Raw genomic sequence first — 20,257 nt, forward strand, 5'->3', positions numbered from 1 at the left:
ATGGCGGCGGCCCCGCGTCCGCAGCCGCCATTGGCGGAGAGCCCGCGCTCGGCCCCGCCTCCTCCGCTCTGCCATTGGTCGGTGCGCCGAACGGGGCGGGCGCTCCGCGCGGGGTCCTTTCTGTCCGCGGGCGCGCCGTCATTGCGACATCACCGCGCGCGTTCCCAGGGCCCCAGCCCGGCTGCCCTCGCGATGCCTGCCGTCGTGCGCCCGCTCCGCTTCCGGGGCCTCGGCTGCGGCTGCGGGAGGAGGGCGGGGACGTGGGGGACCTCAGCGAGGCCGGGCCCGCCCCGCCCCGCTCCGCCCCGCCCCGCTCCGCCCCGCCCCGCTCCGTGCGGGCCTTGCTGGAGAGCGGCGAGCGCGGGCTGGCGGCCGCCGGCAGGTGGGGGAGCGGGGCGTCCGGGCGGGCGGCGCGGCCCGGCGGTGGCGTGGGGAACCCGCTGGAGACGAGCGGCTCCGGGGCACCTTGGCGTCCCGCTGCAGGCGGCGGTCGCGGTGCCGGCCCGAGGCCGGCGCTGTGCGGGGCGGGGCTGAGCGCGGGGCGATCAGCTGCTGCTGCTGCTCGGCCGGCTTCTCGGCCGCCTGCACAAGGCGCGCTGCTGGCTCGCGTTCAGCCGAGCGTCGGCCCGCAGCTCCGGATCCTTTTCCTCCACGCGGCCTTCCGGCCGCTCTGCCCCAAGCCCGCAGCGATGCCTGGGGTCGTTGTGACCAAAGTGCGGGACCCGGCGTGTGGTGGTGTCGAACCTCGTGCCGTTGGCATCAGCCGTCGATCGGCCTGACCGGAGCCCTCTGCAGGGTCTTTGGAATCCTTAGGCAGATTATAGGAGGATGCCGTAGCTGAGGGGCGATGGGAGACAGGGAGGGGAGCATCCTGCCGTGCCACCGGCAGCCCGGGGACCACGTGCTGTGGGTGCCGGCACGAAGCTCCTCCATCCGTCAGCACGGGAGCTGCGGTTCTGGCTGCAGCGGCAGGAACTCAGCGCAGCCCTGCAGAGAGCGGTCCGGCAGCACGAGAAGAAGATGACGGCCGTGGAGTGCGAGAGCCTCAGCAGCGTCTGCAGCCCGCGAGGAGCTGAGCGGGGCTGGGAAGAGGAAGCTGTGGGAGTCCTGGGGAGGGACTCCCAGAATAGCAGCGTGAGTGGCAGGATCAGCTGCTTCCTCCTGACACCGTTTCCTTTGAGAAGCCAGTGCAGAAGCCAGTCCCCATTGTCACATCTGTGGGGTTGCACAGAACGCACAGGCATGTGGTAAGTTTAGGTTGGATATCAGGACAAACTTCTATACAGTAAGGGTTGTTGAGCACTGGAATGGGCTCCCTGGGGAGGTGGTTGAGTCACCATCCCCAAACATGTTTAAAAACTGTTTGGATGTGGTGCTCCAGGACATGATTTAGAGGAGGGTTGTTAGAGTTGGGGTACTTTGCTCAGGTCATGGTTGGACTCGTTGCTCTTGAAGGTCTTTTCCAACGTGAGCGATTCTGTGATTCTGCAGGGACACAGTGTGTTGGACTGCTGTTTGTTGCAGAGCACCAGCACAGGGCAGGACTGGGGACTGGGAAGATCACAGAAGATCACAGAAACACCAAGGTTAGAGAAGACCTGTAAGATCATCCAGTCCAACCGTCCACCTATTACCAATAGTTCTCACTAAACCATATCCCTCAACACGAAATCCAAACGTTCCTTGAACACCTCCAGGGTCGGTGACTCCACCACCTCCGTGGGCAGCACATTCCACTGCCTGACCACTCTTTGAGAGAAGTAGTATTTCCTAACGTCCAGCGTAAATCTCCCCTGGTGCAGCTTGAAGCCATTCCCTCTAGTTCTGTCACCAGTTACATGAGAGGAGAGGCCAACACCCAGCTCACTACAACCTCACTTCAGTTAGTTATAGAGAGCAATAAGGTCTGCCCTGGGCCTCCTCTTCTCCACACTAGCTGCTAATGGATCGCTCCATTAATGCAAAATTGCTGTAATTAAGAGCAGGTAAATGCTCCTGCACAAGACTGGGCACTGAGACCTTTGTGTCTGTCAGTGATTCTCCAGCACGTTCTGTGCACGTGGCTGCTTTGCTTTCTAGGGCCTGGGAACAGCCAACAGCACTCTGATCAGAGTGATGGTGTCCTGCTCCGAAAAAGGATCTTTTTAGATCTGCTCTTCTTACCTGTATCCTCTCTTCTGTTCTGCCCTCTTTCTTCTCCCCTCTTGTTCATCACTCTTCTCCCCCTTACAAGCTCCTCTCTTCCCTTTTTCCTTTGTTCTGCTCAATCTTTTCTCTCCTCTCCTTCTCTCCTCTCCTCTCCTCTCCTCTCCTCTCCTCTCCTCTCCTCTCCTCTCCTCTCCTCTCCTCTCCTCTCCTCTCCTCTCCTCTCCTCTCCTCTCCTCTCCTCTCCTCTCCTCTCCTCTCCTCTCCTCTCCTCTCCTCTCCTCTCCTCTCCTCTCCTCTCCTCTTTGTTGGCAAGAGGGCTCCGAGCTCCCTTGCTGGTGCGGAGAGAGAGGCTCAGACTCCCTTGCTGGTGCAGAAGGAAGGATGAAGGACCTTTACTGAAGATGCTTACAACCTTTTATACCCGTGCAACAGCAACTTACATGTAGGAAGCAGGAGCCTCGTGTGTGTTTACGTCTGGCTCAAGTTACTGCTAAGTTTCTTTACTCATTAGCAAGATAATGACTTTCTTTATCCCACATCTCCCCCTTCGCTATTAAGAGAAAAAGAAGCACGGTTCAAAAACAATCCTAAACGTAGCTAAACTAAAATTAATACACTGAACAAGGATGGGTTCTGTAGAGTACAAACAGCAGTCCATATTAACCAGTTCCAACGATTCCAATTCTTATGATTCCTTGGTGACACAGTTGACAAAGTGCGTCTTGTCGCTGTGAGTCCAAACCACTGATGAAAGTGCTGTGGTCATGTTACAGCAGATGATGAGACGGATGGCCAGACCCCCCAGATTCGCATGAGCACCCACTGGACACCCCAGGACTCCTCTGGGACATCCCCAGACCCTTCTGGATGACTCCAGGACCACTCAGACCCACATGAGAACTCCCTGGACCCTACCAGACCCTGCTGGGCCATTTCCAGATCAGCCCAGGGACTCCTCAGAGCTCTTGGGCCCATAGTGGGAACTTCCACTATGTAGAAGCCAACACTGTGTGAACAACAGTTGAAAAGTGTCCTTTTCTAGAAGAGGAGCAAGGTGATGTAATTCTAGCGATTCAGTTGCAGGCTTCTTTTAACTTTGTGTAGCATGGCATTTTACATCCTGTTACTATGTTTCCTACAGGTGAGTTCGTTATTGGTTGCGTTACTAAAGCTGTGAACAACCACTGGAAGTGCTTCTGCTGTGATATCTGCCAACAAGTATTGGCAGGAGTTGGATTCGTCAAGAATAACGGCAGGTGGGTCTTCACCCTTCCTTCTATCACTGGTAATGATGAAAATGGAATGAAAGTTGGGAGGGATGGTTATGGTTCCTATGGCTTTCCTGCTGAGATGGAGTAACCAAAGTGTCTTTTATGAGAAAAAGGTCTAAGAATGCATCACAAAACTGAGAGTGGATATCTTAAAATGTGTGCATAAAATATTAACTACTTGTCAACTTCGACACCGGATTTCCTGTCAAGTGTGTGTTGTACCTGGTGATGTTTCAGGATGAGTAGGATACACTGTGGTAGACACTTAAAAACAAATCAGATGCAGAAGTTTTGTCATTTTTAAATAGATTTTTATTTTCCCAACAGGGGTTCCCCAATTTGAGTCCAGTTTATCACCTTTTTCACTAATAAATGCGCTCATTTCAGTGGGATCCTTCATGGTTTTTTTTTTGTTTTTTTTTTTTTTAAGTAAACTGTGTAGCCATTGATTTCATGCTTTTAATGCAATACACGTGGTTATGTAGAGACTTAGGGCCCGTTTTGCCATCCAGCTTCCAATCTAAATTTCTGAAGAGTCTGAGGGTAAACATGGGAGTGGGGCGGGATGAAAGACTGCAATTTTGCAGCACAGGGTGGTACCATAGGAAATAGGAAATCTGGGTGCAAATTTGCTTATAGCAGCAAAATGATTGACATTATTTTTCTAATACAAAGGGCAGAAAATTGGTTGTCTTCGGCTGCTTCAGTCATTATCTTGCCTATGTTCTTTGCTGTTAGTTGAGTTGCACAGTGTGTTTTTCTTTTCAGATTTCCTTCATCTCGTTTCATCAGCTTCTGCAGCTGCAGAATACATAGCTGCATGTTTTTACATCCCCCAGTGATGCATGGATGAGGGGGCATTGTAGGATATAACACACGTTAACTAGTTGTTTGCTTTTTAGTACAAAGGAAGCTATCATTTCATTATCATGGCAGAGGCTGATTTGAAGAACAACCTGTAGTGTTGTGTCAGCGGTATTGTCAGCTTATATTTTTCTTTCTCTGATGTTTGATATCACGGGGAAAATGCAGAGGAGTGCATTTTTCTTTCCTTCAATTACATTTAAGTAAATCTAAAAGAAACCTGTGCTAAGAGAGCCATAATGTAAGCCAGGCATGACTACAGCTTTCTAACCTGTTTGAGACAAGCTCCGTAGCTATTTTCATAGAGATTTGATGCATCCTACTTAGCAGGCTTTTCTCAGAATCAATCAAGCTTGTTTAAAAAAAAAATCATATTGAACTGTCGTATTTGATGCTGCTAAAGACATTATTATAGTATAAATCCTGTTACTGAAACAAGTGCTAAAAATTAAATGATCTCTACGGAAGCTCTCGAGTTGAAATTGTTCTATTCATGCTCTCAATTAATGAATTTTTGAACAGGAAGGAACTCACTGCTGATGCTCACAAACCAAAGAGAGAATAATTACATGGTTTACCTGCCGTGACAAAATGGGCGTCCCCATCTGTGGAGCACGTAGAAGACCAGTTGAAGGACGTGTGGTGAACGCTATGGGCAAACAGTGGCACGTGGAGGTAAGCATCAGCTGACACGTTGTCTTTCACAAGTGTAAAGGTTAACGTACTTACCTGGAATATCGCTGATCAGCTTCCATGAAAGGGTTAGAAAAGTGTGCAGCAGTGATCAGCAAATGCATCTCCTAATCCCATTTTCAACCTTGATGTGCCTGACCTTCCACTGAGAAAAGACCTCTGCCTGCGGAGCTAAAATCAGGAGATGTCCCAGGAAGCATTGCGAGGTCCTTGCAGAAGAAAATGTCACCAAGTGAGAAGCAGGATATATGGAAAGGCAGTAAAGTTCTGTGACAAACATAGTGCTAGTGGGCATTATAACATTTCTATGGCTTCCAGTTACTTGCCACGTAAGTATCTCTAAAGCAGTTTAGGTGACAGTTCATATTTCAAGTCTCTGTACAAGATTTACTTCTTTATCTTCCATTTAAGTTATAAAGATAAGCAGTCTAGTCCTTTTGTTGTGAAAATATCCTGTAGCATGTACTTTCTTCACAAGATGCAGTGGTGCTGAAAATGTAATCTTTGTCATTAATAACGTATCAGAATCACTTCAGTGCATTTTTTTTTGTAACTTTTTCCAGGACCACTCAGACCCACATGAGAACTCCCTGGACCCTACCAGACCCTGCTGGGCCATTTCCAGATCAGCCCAGGGACTCCTCAGAGCTCTTGGGCCCATAGTGGGAACTTCCAGATCCTTCCATGGTGCCACAGGACCAACCCGGGGACTCCCTGGACATCCCAAGGTCACAGAATCACAGAATCGTAGGGGTTGGAAGGGACCTCCAGAGATCATCAAGTCCAACCCCCCTACCAAAGCAGGATCCCTACACCAGGTCCCTCTGGGATATCTCCAGACTCTTCTGGTTGAGTCCAGAAGATCCCCCTGGAGCCCCCAAACCTCTCTAGGATGTCTCATGCAGATCCTTCTGCATGATTCCAAGGAGGGATAAGGGGAGATAAAGGAGGGTGTGGGTGAGGAGAGAAAGGGGTCAGTGGTGCTTTTTTGGTCTGGAAAGGGGGGTTGTGTGGAATCTAGGGGGGAAGGTGTGAGTGAGTGGGACTGCTGTGGGGTGGAAAGGGGTTCTGGTGATGGAGGGAGAGGTGGGATGGGGAAACTGGGGAGTTGTGGGGAGCTTCTATAGTAAAGGAAGTCTAGGGGCAGAGAGTGGGGGATGGGGGGGAAAGCAGAGGTTCTGACACAGTGCCTGTTCAACAGCTCCCCTCTGTGTCCCTTCCCAGGGAGAAACCACAATTTGGGCCTGAATGACACTGGGCACACAGCTTCCTTCTTAGCTTGACGTCAAGACACCTTGCTGACACAGATCTTCTGTAAGAGATGCAAGGTTAGTTTGGAAATCCATGAGCTTCTCTAAGGTCATGCGTTACATCAAAGATCTAAAGGTAATCACAGAATCATAGAATAGCCTGGGTTGAAAAGGACCACAATGACCATCTAGTTTCAACCCCCTGCTATGTGCAGGGACACCGTCCACCAGACCAGGCTGCCCTGAGCCACGTCCAGCCTGGCCTCGAATGCCCCAAAGGATGGGGCATCCACGTCCTCTATGGGCTACCTTTTAAAATGCCTCACCACCGTCTGAATGCAAAACTTCCCCCTGATATCTAAACTAAATCTCCCCTGTCTCAATTTAAAACCATTCCCCATTATCCTGTCATTATCCACCCTCGTAAACATCTGTTCCCCCTCCAGTTTATACAGTTTATACGTTTCCTTCAAGTCCTGGGAGGTCTCCCGGAGCCTTATCTTCTCCAAGCTGAACAAGCCCCGGTCCCTCGTTGCACCAAGAATGCTTCGGCGGCTGCATTTCCCTCGTCCCCCACCAGGGGGGACTTCACTGCACTTCAATGCACTTCAGTGCATTTTTTTTGTAACTTTTGGGTTGAAATGTTAAAGACAGTAAAAGGAATGTTATTTTAGTGATCTAAAAGTACAAAACAATAGTTGTAATTCTTATTTTCAGGATAGCTGGGCTAATCAGAATCTAGTTGCTCTTCAAGCTTAGTGTTGCTTATGTTGAGCTGTTTCAAGCTTTTACAGATGTTTAAATGAGAGCAGCTAATGACACCCAGTTTTCCCCAAGAACATAAAGACGACTTGCCACTCAGGAGTAGTGGTTTAACACAAAGCTTTTGAATGGCGTGGTCTTCCTTACAGCTGCAGTTCTGAGATGACCGTGTGTTAAGATGAGCTGCATCAAGCAGCTCTTTCATCCAGTTGCTGAAGACTAACAAAGACTAAATTTGTCAGAGGACAGCACCTAGCATTTAAAGAAGAGGTATATGTAGTTGTACCGTTTCCCTCCAGACTCCCTTGACTGTGCAGTCCAGCACCATAATGGATAGACCTTTATTCTTTGGAAGCCAGGTGCAAGGTGTTGTGTACACATCTCTGCTTGGATAAATAAAGGAGGATTACATTTGGGAGTTCTGCAAATTTGCAGGTGGATCCTAAATTTGTCAGCGATGAAGGGCAGGTGATTGAAATATGCTGGCATCCCTGCAGACAATAAATGCCATGACATGATTAGCAACAGTATTGCAGTCAGGATAGAGCAAGAACATACACCAGGCAAGAGTTGTGTGTTGAGTGGATGTACAGATGTTCAGCTGGATGTTTACTAAAAATGTGTATGTGACTCTTCATTGCTGGATTTCCAATGCTCAGATGTTCAGGATTAGGGAAGCAGCAAAACAAAACCATATTTGTAGAGGGTGGAGCAGATGTAAAGAAATATTTTCATTTTTAATATCATGAAGACATTTGTAATTAGATGACGCAAGATTCAATTGGAAACCCAAATCAGACTTGCCATCCTTCTCCTTTTATTTCAGTTTAAATAAAACAGGAAAGCTATTGAGATACATTTGAGAAATTACCGTCAATAAAATCATTGCTTGAAAACTTTGTTTCTCCTTCCTCTTCAGCTGTTTTGTTTCCACTGCAGTCATGATTGAAGGAGATGGTAAGCAGTTCTCTAGCTGTTTTCTTAGCTTAGTTACGTTTTGATGAAAGTTCTTTCTAAAAGTGGAAGGAAGGTCCTTTGTTAAATCCCTCACTGCTCCCATTAGACCGCCAAGAGGTCTCTCTATCAGACATCAGGATAGATGTGATTAGTCAGAGGCCAAATGGGAAGAAGACCTTACAGCAGCTGTTTTGTGATGATGGAAGATCAAACAGGAGCTAAAGAGAAACCTTTTAGTAATAACCAAAGGCCAGAGATGCTGGGAGATGCAGAGGAGGCTTCCTGCCCCACCGGCTTTAAAAAGGGACACATACCGCTGTGAGGGTGACCACATAGGCATCTCCCCAAATGAACTTAGGGATCCATGACCCAGATTTGTAAAATATTTAGATACTGAACAATTTAGGTGGGCTTTGTGAGGGATTATTTTTTATTAAGTGCCTAGCTTCTATTGTTTCAGTTTGGTTCCTGGAGATATTCACCTATCTGTCACAGGCACCTGTCTTTTGAAAACAGAGACTGATGATAATTGCACAAAACCAGGAAGGGATTGTACCTGGAAAGATCTGTCCTGCAAAGGCATAAGTGCAAGTGTCTTAATTTTGAGGAGGAGAGATTGTTTGGTGGGCTTTTTGGACTGTCATCAATGATGAAATGCCCTAAGGCAAATCATTTCACGTGCGTCATGCCACGTTATTTTGTCCCTAGCTCTACAGCTCCCTCACCTAACACTGTAATACACATCTTAGCCTCACCTAGGCCAAATCCATTCTCAAAGCGGGAGGAAGCCTCTGGTATACAAAAGGAGCCATAAAGTAGCTCATAGTCATGTGGGTCATGTAGTCATATAGGGTGAGACCTACGTTCCAGAAATGCGCTTTCCCCACACTTGGGGACTGGGCTGGACCTCGGCGGCTGCATTTCCCTCGTCCCCCACCAGGGGGCGCTGCTCCCCATCCAGCTCAGCACGCACCCTGCGCTCACTTCCAGGGGGCGTTCTCAGCAGCGTGCGCCCTTTGCACCGGGCAGCCCGGGCTGCGCTTTACTGACGTGCTGCTCGGCCGCGTTCACAACGTGTGCTCCAGTCAGCCCGCAGGCTGTCGGCTTTTCCGCGTCTATTACACAGCCCAGTGCCGGAGCTGGTGTGCGCTAAAGGCACCTGCAGCTGCCGGGACAGCCTGAAGAAAAGCCTCGGGAGGGGTTTGCACGACCCCAGGTGAGCCGTCAGCCCGGCGCTAAGCGCACAGAAGGGAACGCTGGAAGGGCCGCTAGAGGCAGATGTTGCCTGCTGGGTCCCCGAAGGGAAACTGCGGGCTGCCGGGGAGAGAGAGGGGAGTGGAAATTCCCCCGCTGGAGGCTTCACATTCAGACACTCCAAAGGAGGAGTTGAAAGCTGCCATCAATCCATGCGTGCAGAGCTGTGGAGCGGGATCATCTCGTGTCTGTCGTGGCCCAGAGGGAGAAACGCACTCCCGGCTGGGCTGCGTTACACAGAGCCAACCGGGCAGCAGAGCACGCTGAGCTCCTCTGCTCACTTCCTAACTGTCCCAGCTCCAACCCCTTCCTGTGCCTCTCGGAGCCCAAGCCGGGCTGCAACACGCATGGCAACCGCTGCTCCCCTCGTTGCAGCCCGTCTGGCCCAGCAAACCTGCCGTGCTGGGCAGGAGCTGGGGCCGGGACCGGGCTCCCGCCTGGGCTACAGCAGCGCCGGTTCCGCCCCGCCCGGTGCCGCTCCCCGCTGCCCTCCCGCCGCTGCTGGCAGGGGGCAGGAAGCGTGCGCTCCTCTGCACGAGGCACGAAGGGCTCCTACCTTGGGTGCGGAGCAGGCTGCTCCCACCTCTGGTGCAGGCAACCGGGCTCCTGGGAGTCGCTCCTGGGAGAGCAGGGGATGCCGAGTGCCCGCAGCCCGGAGCTGGCCGCAGGACGGCCTTGCTGCACCTCCTGCCGCCGCGGTGCTGCCCGGATGGCTTCCAGCCAGGCTCTGGCCGCTTCGGCACAGCCTCAGGTGCCGGGCAGCAATTTCCACAGCGAGCACGCCCCGAGCCGGCTGCCAGGCCTTGGCAGTTTCACAGCTCGTTCTCATGGCACATCTGCACCCGTGGGAATTAGCTGCCAGGAAGGGGCCTGGTAGGATCATGTAACGAGTAAATGTCCAAACTGGTTTTTCATTGTTGTTATCTTTGTGATTGTTAAGTGTTTCTGTTATAGAATTATTGCTTGTGGAATTCCATTTACAATACAAGTGCTCTTGTTGCTGGGAGACATTGGGTTATAGCTCGTGCCCAGGGAATTTGGTGTTCCTGTGCCCTGGGGAAGTAGGCAGACTCCATTACCCAGCAACGAGACTTTATAAGCGGCTGCTATCTAGTGTGAATGCTAACCTTTGGATCCAAGGTGTGAGTGGTGTGAACGTGGGAATCGAGTTTAATTGGATATTTGTTTAACCCTGTATTTGTTATCAGAGCCTTGACCTGTAGTACTGCCCAGGAATTACAGTGGAATAGAGGAAACTGGCATTTTGGTTGGCGTTGTGGACTGGGGTTTAAAGAGGAGTATGTATTTGGTCACAGTAACTTACTAGCTATAAGGTGTGGACTTTGGGGAACAATAAAGAATCAATGAAATTTAGTATGGAGGAACACAGGGAAAGGAAGTTCCCAGGCAAATTCCACCTGAGATATTGCTGGAGTGCCTGGGGGCCCCGTGAGCAAGAAAACTTTAATTAAAAATTGTAATCAATAGTGGTTGGAAAGCGATGACCATTTAGCAGTTAATATTGTTTTTGCGAAGGCAGGAGATGAGATGCTGGGAACAAATAGCCTTCATCTGCAGAGACCTGGGAAACTTGATATCCCAGTGTTAGCACGGGAAGCCTTAGGAAGGGAGGAGCTGAGAGCAGGGCTCTAGGACCCAGAGATCTCCTCAGGAAGAGCTGAAGGGGGAGAGCTGGAAGGGCCCAAGAGGGTTCTGCCCCTGTTGAACGGGAAAGCAGTTAGTGCAAAAAGAGGTGCCGGATTTGGTAACAGATGCAGTAACAGTCAAGGGTAGAGAAGATTAAGCTGAGGAAGGAATTGCAGCAAAGTGTGGAATTTGTAGTAACTGGAGCATCTAATTGGGTGTTAAATACTCCAGTGAGTGGTGAATTTGTAACCGTAAGGGAAGACACTGGCAAAAGTGAGGAAGTTTACTTTCTTAACCCTTAACTTAGTGTAGGTGAACAGGTAGGGATACACAAATGTTTGTAGGTGCCAAATTCACCAAAGCCTTTAGTAGGGCGAGATTTATTAGAACAACTGGAATCTTGAAATCAAGTTGAAAGGAAAATTGGAATGTAAGGTACAAGAAGAACAGTTAATGGAGGTGCTTAGTTTAGCATTGATCACTACCCCTGCTGGGACCAGGATCCCAGACAAAGGAAGTGATCAAGTCTAACCTGGGGTGTGGGTAGTAGAGACCCCAGGAAGAGCTAAGAATGCAGCACCACTAGCAATCAGAATAAAGCAGGGAGCTCGGCCGGTTCGGATTAAACTGTACCCCCTCAGATTCGGAGATGGGAAAGGAATCCAGCCAATAATTGACAGTTTTCAGAAATTCAGGTTGTTACTGGAGTGTGAGCACAAGACTTAAGGGCCATCAATAGAATAGTGTAGGATTTATACCCATTGGTAGCATACCCATACACGCTGCTTCCAAAATTATCAGGTGAATTGGCATGGTTTGCCGTTCTGGACCTAGAAGATGCCATTTTTGTCCACCATTGAGTCCAGAGAATCAGCTCATGTTTACCTTTGAGTGGGAGAAAACTGATTCAGGAAGAGCAACACAACTTACATGCACAGCACTTTTCCAGAGGTTAAAACAAACAAACAAACAAACAAAGTCCCACTCTTTTCAGGAACCAACTTGCCAAAGACTGGAGCAATGGGTACGGCCCCAGGACAAGGAACCCTGTCACAGCACATGGATGGCCTTCTGATAGCTACCACAACAAAGGAGGTATGCATAGCAAGGACAATTAGTCTGCTAAACTTTCTCGGACTTGATGGCTATTGAGTTTCTCCACAGAAAGCCCAGATGGCGTGGCCACAAGTAACCTATTTGGGTTACGAAATTGCTGCTGGATTCCAAACCCTAGAGAACAACAAGGAAGGAAACGATTTGCCAGACTGTGGAACCTCAAGCAGCAAAGGCGCTCCGGACTTTCCTAGGGATGACAAGGTGGTGTTGCATATGGATATACAACTATGGAATACTGGTAAAAACTCTCTATGCCCTTTTAAAATCCTATCCAGACGTCCTCATTCAGGTTGAGGAGGGCAAAGCAGATTAACACAGAGTAAAGGAAGCAAAATACAGGACCTGGATAAACTAATCGAGGGGCTTGGAGAGTATTCAGAAACAGAGGACACAGAGGTGCAGGCTTCAAAACAAGATAATAGTTCCCACCTCCCTATTATGGGCCATAATCATGGCTGAGCACAGGAAAACTCACTGGGGAACTGAGACCCTGTGTAAATACTTGAGCCAACGGGTTGTGGCTTGGAATTTATACACCACCACTAAGCAGGTAACACAGCAATGTGAGATCTGTTTACAGAGTAGTCCTAGAACAGGCCCCAGGGTGCCCTGGGACAAACAGGGAAGGGAATTTATCCTGGGCAACAATGGTGAATTGATTTCCCTGAACTCCCAAGAAAAGGGGGGTATAGGTATATGCTGGTATTAACAGACACCTCTTCAGGTTGGCCAGAGGCTTTTCCCTTGCAGGACCAACAGGGTGCAGGGAGTAACTAAAGTACTGTTACAAGAGATAATTCCAAGATTTGGGGTTCCAGAACATATCATATCATATCATATATCATATCATATCATATCATATACAGCGATCAAGGTGAAAGAGCAAGCTTGTGGAGCCTACACATGAGTTAAGAAGACATCTCAACCCCAGTGGAATATTAAGAAGACTGGACCATTGGAGCTAAGGATTAAGAGACAATAAGTTTAGAATGTGTTTATAGATTGCACTTGCTTTAGCCTGGCGTGAAATCACCTATTCAAATATCACTAGTGGTTAGCCTAAAGCTCACTGATTGTTGGATATGTACAGCCTTACCAAGAGATGGAGGAATGGAAATCCCTCAGTGTGGGATTCCCTCCACCAATTGGACACTATGGGTGGAGCAGGAAGTAGGCGTAGGTGTGCAAATAAAATCACGACAATAGAAAAAAGGACCTAAATTCAGTATACAACTATAGACAGGCCTCAATGTGAGACCCTTCCTGAGAACTAGAAAGGACATTATGAGGAGGATACTTAGTGCTTCAATGGAACAGCGCCTCCTCCAGGGATACTGAGAACCTCTTGGAAAAGGGTGAAGCAGGTAATAACCCCCATATAGACAGGCCCTCTGGGTTCCGTAGTTTTATTGGATGGTTTATTCCTAGACTAGGAGTAAGTGAATCAGAAAAGGCAATTATCAGTATAGCAGCTACATTAGGGAAATCAAGAACTCAACTATGGATGCTATTCTTGGATTGCAGACAGAGGTATCCTCTCTTAGTCAAGTAGTATTGCAGAAAGGAATGGCTCTTGGAAGAGAAACAGATGTGCACACTAAACTATGGGAATAAATTCAGGTGATCCACCAAGGTATTTTGGATAACACCTCATTTGGATTTACAGAACTGTGGAGCAGATTAACCAGTTGGTTACCGAGCTTTGCCTGGCTAAAGCAACTCTTCAAGGCTTGTGTAGTCTTACTCTTTCTTGGAATATTCGTATGTGTTGTTGCATTGTTTCTTGAGTATGTTTAATGGAAACAGCATAAAATACACTAAAAGATGGAAAGCGGGGCGTTCTTCATAAATCCTGAGGTGAGAATGGTGTCATCTAGCGATGTGACAATTGCTAGATTGTAGAAAAGGGGGGAATTGATGTGGGACTATTTCTTTAGAATTGTTTCGGAATTATGTACTAGGTAAGCAGGTGTAGAGCAGAAAAAGTGACGCAGACACTTCGGGGGGGACGTCAGAGGGGGGTTGACTCACCCTTCCTAGCAGCAGCCTGGAGAAGGGGGAGGTGAGCCGAGGAACGCATCTCTCGCACCGCTCCAGGCACTCGTGCTCACTTACTGGTTCCTTGCTGTGCCACTACAGCAAGGAATAAGAGCTGCAAGCCACAGTAACTCAGCAGTTGGGGTGGAGAATATTATAACTTCTTGGAACCAGTGAATATCTCCTCCTATACTAAGGGTAATATCAGAATAATCTACACCTCCTTTCTTAGAATCAATCGTAATATCCTCTCCTATTCTTGCATATGTGTAACTTGTCTCTATAAATATCCTTAAACTGTCCTTTTATGGTGTCCATGTTAGGAGAGGCTACTCCCTCAGTACCCAGCGGGTGTGTGCAGTGCTGTAACTCAAAATATACCTGCTTTATAACCACTTTGTGGTTATGGAGTTTGATTTTCCACAAGTCATCCTGTTCAGGCCATGATCTGTGTTCTTCCACACATATGGAAGTTCTGTTTAGCCTTGAGTGAGACAGAAGTGAGAACACTTGGAAGAATCTGGTGAACCATGTCCCAGACTAGACTAGGGTGGGCTTCTTTGTTAGCTTCCTTGTTTGTTTTCTTTTTCTTTTTCTTTTTTTTTTTTTTCTTCTCAAGAGCAGAGTCAGAAGAGGATGTGTTGACCTCCTCTGCCATAGGGATACTGGTCCTTTTGTTACAAAACCATTGCTTCCTAGAAAATTTTGATGTGAGCGGAGGAAATAATTTTGCTCATGCGTGCAGCTGGGTTACCAGCACAAAGGAAAGAGATGCGGCTGTGATCACGGCAAAGTTCAGAGGAACATCCCCTGCAGAAAGATGTGTAGAGTTTAAACATTGCCAAGTGAAACTTGGAGCCACTTTTGCCCCACAGAAAATGCAATAGAAAAGGAAGCAGTCTTCTCCGGACACAAACCCCCGGTTACCCCGAGGGCGGTTCCTTCTGGGTGACCTTAAAGTCTGTAGATCTACATAAGTGAACAGCAGAGCTGGCCCTCGTACACAGAGAGCTTAACCATGCTCATGCCTTGCAGAGAAGACCGAATTGAGAAAGCAGGATAGGAAGTTGTTAGCAATAGAAGTCACTCGCTCAGTGAGGAGAAACATGCCATGAGTGCCATGGGCAGCGCTCAGTGAGGAAGTGAGCCAGCTGCAGGGAGATGCTGCCCTCGAGAGCAGGGCAGCCGGAGATTGCCTCTTCTGGGACCTGCTCACGGGTGAGAGGAGTTAAAGGAGCGCCAGGACAGCAACGTGGGGATGTGCGACCGCAAGGATGTGCGAATGTCCCCAGCAAAGGCAGCAAAGGGACGGAGCAGAGAGCGACGCTTCATTAGCGTGACAAAACACAGCCCCCATCCTCCCCTCTCTCCCACGGGTGCAGATGTGCCACGAGAACGAGCTGTGAAACTGCCCACGGCCTGGCAGCCGGCTCGGGGCGTGCTCGCTGTGGGAATTGCTGCCCGGCACCTGAGGCTGTGCCGAAGCGGCCAGAGCCTGGCTGGAAGCCATCCGGGCAGCACCGCGGCGGCAGGAGGTGCAGCAAGGCCGTCCTGCGGCCAGCTCCGGGCTGCGGGCACTCGGCATCCCCTGCTCTCCCAGGAGCGACTCCCAGGAGCCCGGTTGCCTGCACCAGAGGTGGGAGCAGCCTGCTCCGCACCCAAGGTAGGAGCCCTTCGTGCCTCGTGCAGAGGAGCGCACGCTTCCTGCCCCCTGCCAGCAGCGGCGGGAGGGCAGCGGGGAGCGGCACCGGGCGGGGCAGAACCGGCACTGCTGTAGCCCAGGCGGGAGCCCGGTCCCGGCCCCAGCTCCTGCCCAGCACGGCAGGTTTGCTGGGCCAGACGGGCTGCAACGAGGGGAGCAGCGGTTGCCAGGCGTGTTGCAGCCCGGCTTGGGCTCCGAGAGGCACAGGAAGGGGTTGGAGCTGGGACAGTGAGGAAGTGAGCAGAGGAGCTCAGCGTGCTCTGCTGCCCGGTTGGCTCTCTGTAACACAGCCCAGCCGGGAGTGCGTTTCTCCCTCTGGGCCACGGCAGACACGAGATGATCCCGCTCCACAGCTCTGCACGCATGGATTGATGGCAGCTTTCAACTCCTCCTTTGGAGTGTCTGAATGTGAAGCCTCCAACGGGGGAATTTCCACTCCCCTCTCTCTCCCCGGCAGCCCGCAGTTTCCCTTCGGGGACCCAGCAGGCAACATCTGCCTCTAGCGGCCCTTCCAGCGTTCCCTTCTGTGCGCTTAGCGCCGGGCTGACGGCTCACCTGGGGTCGTGCAAACCCCTCCCGAGGCTTTTCTTCAGGCTGTCCCGGCAGCTGCAGGTGCCTTTAGCGCACACCAGCTCCGGCACTGGGCTGTGTAATAGACGCGGAAAAGCCGACAGCCTGCGGGCTGACTGGAGCACACGTTGTGAACGCGGCCGAGCAGCACGTCAGTAAAGCGCAGCCCGGGCTGCCCGGTGCAAAGGGCGCACGCTGCTGAGAACGCCCCCTGGAAGTGAGCGCAGGGTGCGTGCTGAGCTGGATGGGGAGCAGCGCCCCCTGGTGGGGGACGAGGGAAATGCAGCCGCCGAGGTCCAGCCCAGTCCCCAAGTGTGGGGAAAGCGCATTTCTGGAACGTAGGTCTCACCCTATATGACTACATGACCCACATGACTATGAGCTACTTTATGGCTCCTTTTGTATACCAGAGGCTTCCTCCCGCTTTGAGAATGGATTTGGCCTAGGTGAGGCTAAGATGTGTATTACAGTGTTAGGTGAGGGAGCTGTAGAGCTAGGGACAAAATAACGTGGCATGACGCACGTGAAATGATTTGCCTTAGGGCATTTCATCATTGATGACAGTCCAAAAAGCCCACCAAACAATCTCTCCTCCTCAAAATTAAGACACTTGCACTTATGCCGTTGCAGGACAGATCTTTCCAGGTACAATCCCTTCCTGGTTTTGTGCAATTATCATCAGTCTCTGTTTTCAAAAGACAGGTGCCTGTGACAGATAGGTGAATATCTCCAGGAACCAAACTGAAACAATAGAAGCTAGGCACTTAATAAAAAATAATCCCTCACAAAGCCCACCTAAATTGTTCAGTATCTAAATATTTTACAAATCTGGGTCATGGATCCCTAAGTTCATTTGGGGAGATGCCTATGTGGTCACCCTCACAGCGGTATGTGTCCCTTTTTAAAGCCGGTGGGGCAGGAAGCCTCCTCTGCATCTCCCAGCATCTCTGGCCTTTGGTTATTACTAAAAGGTTTCTCTTTAGCTCCTGTTTGATCTTCCATCATCACAAAACAGCTGCTGTAAGGTCTTCTTCCCATTTGGCCTCTGACTAATCACATCTATCCTGATGTCTGATAGAGAGACCTCTTGGCGGTCTAATGGGAGCAGTGAGGGATTTAACAAAGGACCTTCCTTCCACTTTTAGAAAGAACTTTCATCAAAACGTAACTAAGCTAAGAAAACAGCTAGAGAACTGCTTACCATCTCCTTCAATCATGACTGCAGTGGAAACAAAACAGCTGAAGAGGAAGGAGAAACAAAGTTTTCAAGCAATGATTTTATTGACGGTAATTTCTCAAATGTATCTCAATAGCTTTCCTGTTTTATTTAAACTGAAATAAAAGGAGAAGGATGGCAAGTCTGATTTGGGTTTCCAATTGAATCTTGCGTCATCTAATTACAAATGTCTTCATGATATTAAAAATGAAAATATTTCTTTACATCTGCTCCACCCTCTACAAATATGGTTTTGTTTTGCTGCTTCCCTAATCCTGAACATCTGAGCATTGGAAATCCAGCAATGAAGAGTCACATACGCATTTTTAGTAAACATCCAGCTGAACATCTGTACATCCACTCAACACACAACTCTTGCCTGGTGTATGTTCTTGCTCTATCCTGACTGCAATACTGTTGCTAATCATGTCATGGCATTTATTGTCTGCAGGGATGCCAGCATATTTCAATCACCTGCCCTTCATCGCTGACAAATTTAGGATCCACCTGCAAATTTGCAGAACTCCCAAATGTAATCCTCCTTTATTTATCCAAGCAGAGATGTGTACACAACACCTTGCACCTGGCTTCCAAAGAATAAAGGTCTATCCATTATGGTGCTGGACTGCACAGTCAAGGGAGTCTGGAGGGAAACGGTACAACTACATATACCTCTTCTTTAAATGCTAGGTGCTGTCCTCTGACAAATTTAGTCTTTGTTAGTCTTCAGCAACTGGATGAAAGAGCTGCTTGATGCAGCTCATCTTAACACACGGTCATCTCAGAACTGCAGCTGTAAGGAAGACCACGCCATTCAAAAGCTTTGTGTTAAACCACTACTCCTGAGTGGCAAGTCGTCTTTATGTTCTTGGGGAAAACTGGGTGTCATTAGCTGCTCTCATTTAAACATCTGTAAAAGCTTGAAACAGCTCAACATAAGCAACACTAAGCTTGAAGAGCAACTAGATTCTGATTAGCCCAGCTATCCTGAAAATAAGAATTACAACTATTGTTTTGTACTTTTAGATCACTAAAATAACATTCCTTTTACTGTCTTTAACATTTCAACCCAAAAGTTACAAAAAAAATGCACTGAAGTGCATTGAAGTGCAGTGAAGTCCCCCCTGGTGGGGGACGAGGGAAATGCAGCCGCCGAAGCATTCTTGGTGCAACGAGGGACCGGGGCTTGTTCAGCTTGGAGAAGATAAGGCTCCGGGAGACCTCCCAGGACTTGAAGGAAACGTATAAACTGTATAAACTGGAGGGGGAACAGATGTTTACGAGGGTGGATAATGACAGGATAATGGGGAATGGTTTTAAATTGAGACAGGGGAGATTTAGTTTAGATATCAGGGGGAAGTTTTGCATTCAGACGGTGGTGAGGCATTTTAAAAGGTAGCCCATAGAGGACGTGGATGCCCCATCCTTTGGGGCATTCGAGGCCAGGCTGGACGTGGCTCAGGGCAGCCTGGTCTGGTGGACGGTGTCCCTGCACATAGCAGGGGGTTGAAACTAGATGGTCATTGTGGTCCTTTTCAACCCAGGCTATTCTATGATTCTGTGATTACCTTTAGATCTTTGATGTAACGCATGACCTTAGAGAAGCTCATGGATTTCCAAACTAACCTTGCATCTCTTACAGAAGATCTGTGTCAGCAAGGTGTCTTGACGTCAAGCTAAGAAGGAAGCTGTGTGCCCAGTGTCATTCAGGCCCAAATTGTGGTTTCTCCCTGGGAAGGGACACAGAGGGGAGCTGTTGAACAGGCACTGTGTCAGAACCTCTGCTTTCCCCCCCATCCCCCACTCTCTGCCCCTAGACTTCCTTTACTATAGAAGCTCCCCACAACTCCCCAGTTTCCCCATCCCACCTCTCCCTCCATCACCAGAACCCCTTTCCACCCCACAGCAGTCCCACTCACTCACACCTTCCCCCCCTAGATTCCACACAACCCCCCTTTCCAGACCAAAAAAGCACCACTGACCCCTTTCTCTCCTCACCCACACCCTCCTTTATCTCCCCTTATCCCTCCTTGGAATCATGCAGAAGGATCTGCATGAGACATCCTAGAGAGGTTTGGGGGCTCCAGGGGGATCTTCTGGACTCAACCAGAAGAGTCTGGAGATATCCCAGAGGGACCTGGTGTAGGGATCCTGCTTTGGTAGGGGGGTTGGACTTGATGATCTCTGGAGGTCCCTTCCAACCCCTACGATTCTGTGATTCTGTGACCTTGGGATGTCCAGGGAGTCCCCGGGTTGGTCCTGTGGCACCATGGAAGGATCTGGAAGTTCCCACTATGGGCCCAAGAGCTCTGAGGAGTCCCTGGGCTGATCTGGAAATGGCCCAGCAGGGTCTGGTAGGGTCCAGGGAGTTCTCATGTGGGTCTGAGTGGTCCTGGAAAAAGTTACAAAAAAAAATGCACTGAAGTGATTCTGATACGTTATTAATGACAAAGATTACATTTTCAGCACCACTGCATCTTGTGAAGAAAGTACATGCTACAGGATATTTTCACAACAAAAGGACTAGACTGCTTATCTTTATAACTTAAATGGAAGATAAAGAAGTAAATCTTGTACAGAGACTTGAAATATGAACTGTCACCTAAACTGCTTTAGAGATACTTACGTGGCAAGTAACTGGAAGCCATAGAAATGTTATAATGCCCACTAGCACTATGTTTGTCACAGAACTTTACTGCCTTTCCATATATCCTGCTTCTCACTTGGTGACATTTTCTTCTGCAAGGACCTCGCAATGCTTCCTGGGACA

At 49.2% G+C, this 20,257-nt stretch overlaps 2 long non-coding RNA genes across 7 annotated transcripts; one reads left to right on the top strand and one right to left on the bottom strand.

Annotated features, from left to right (window-relative positions):
• The first annotated feature begins 356 nt into the window (after positions 1-356).
• LOC149911699 (uncharacterized) lies at positions 357-15,273 on the top strand. Of its 5 annotated transcripts, none has more exons than XR_016462926.1 (7): positions 357-1,247; positions 2,922-3,404; positions 4,806-4,958; positions 5,540-6,304; positions 6,673-9,161; positions 11,841-12,163; positions 12,829-15,205. It is a non-coding gene; the product is annotated as an uncharacterized LOC149911699 (long non-coding RNA). The 5 variants fall into 5 exon arrangements; XR_016462928.1 differs by having other exon boundaries at positions 358-1,247; positions 11,841-11,941; positions 12,011-15,210; XR_016462927.1 differs by having other exon boundaries at positions 358-1,247; positions 2,922-3,202; positions 3,290-3,404; positions 11,841-15,209.
• A 2,260-nt stretch (positions 15,274-17,533) lies between these two features.
• LOC149911700 (uncharacterized) lies at positions 17,534-19,878 on the bottom strand. Of its 2 annotated transcripts, none has more exons than XR_016462930.1 (3): positions 19,715-19,878; positions 19,114-19,217; positions 17,534-18,745 (listed from the first exon to the last, which is right to left on the bottom strand). It is a non-coding gene; the product is annotated as an uncharacterized LOC149911700 (long non-coding RNA). The 2 variants fall into 2 exon arrangements; XR_016462931.1 differs by having other exon boundaries at positions 19,114-19,240.
• Positions 19,879-20,257: the final 379 nt, after the last annotated feature.

This window comes from Phasianus colchicus, unplaced genomic scaffold (assembly GCF_987193195.1).
Source record: "Phasianus colchicus unplaced genomic scaffold, bPhaCol1.hap1.1 HAP1_SCAFFOLD_59, whole genome shotgun sequence".
NCBI classification, from domain to species: domain Eukaryota; kingdom Metazoa; phylum Chordata; class Aves; order Galliformes; family Phasianidae; genus Phasianus; species Phasianus colchicus.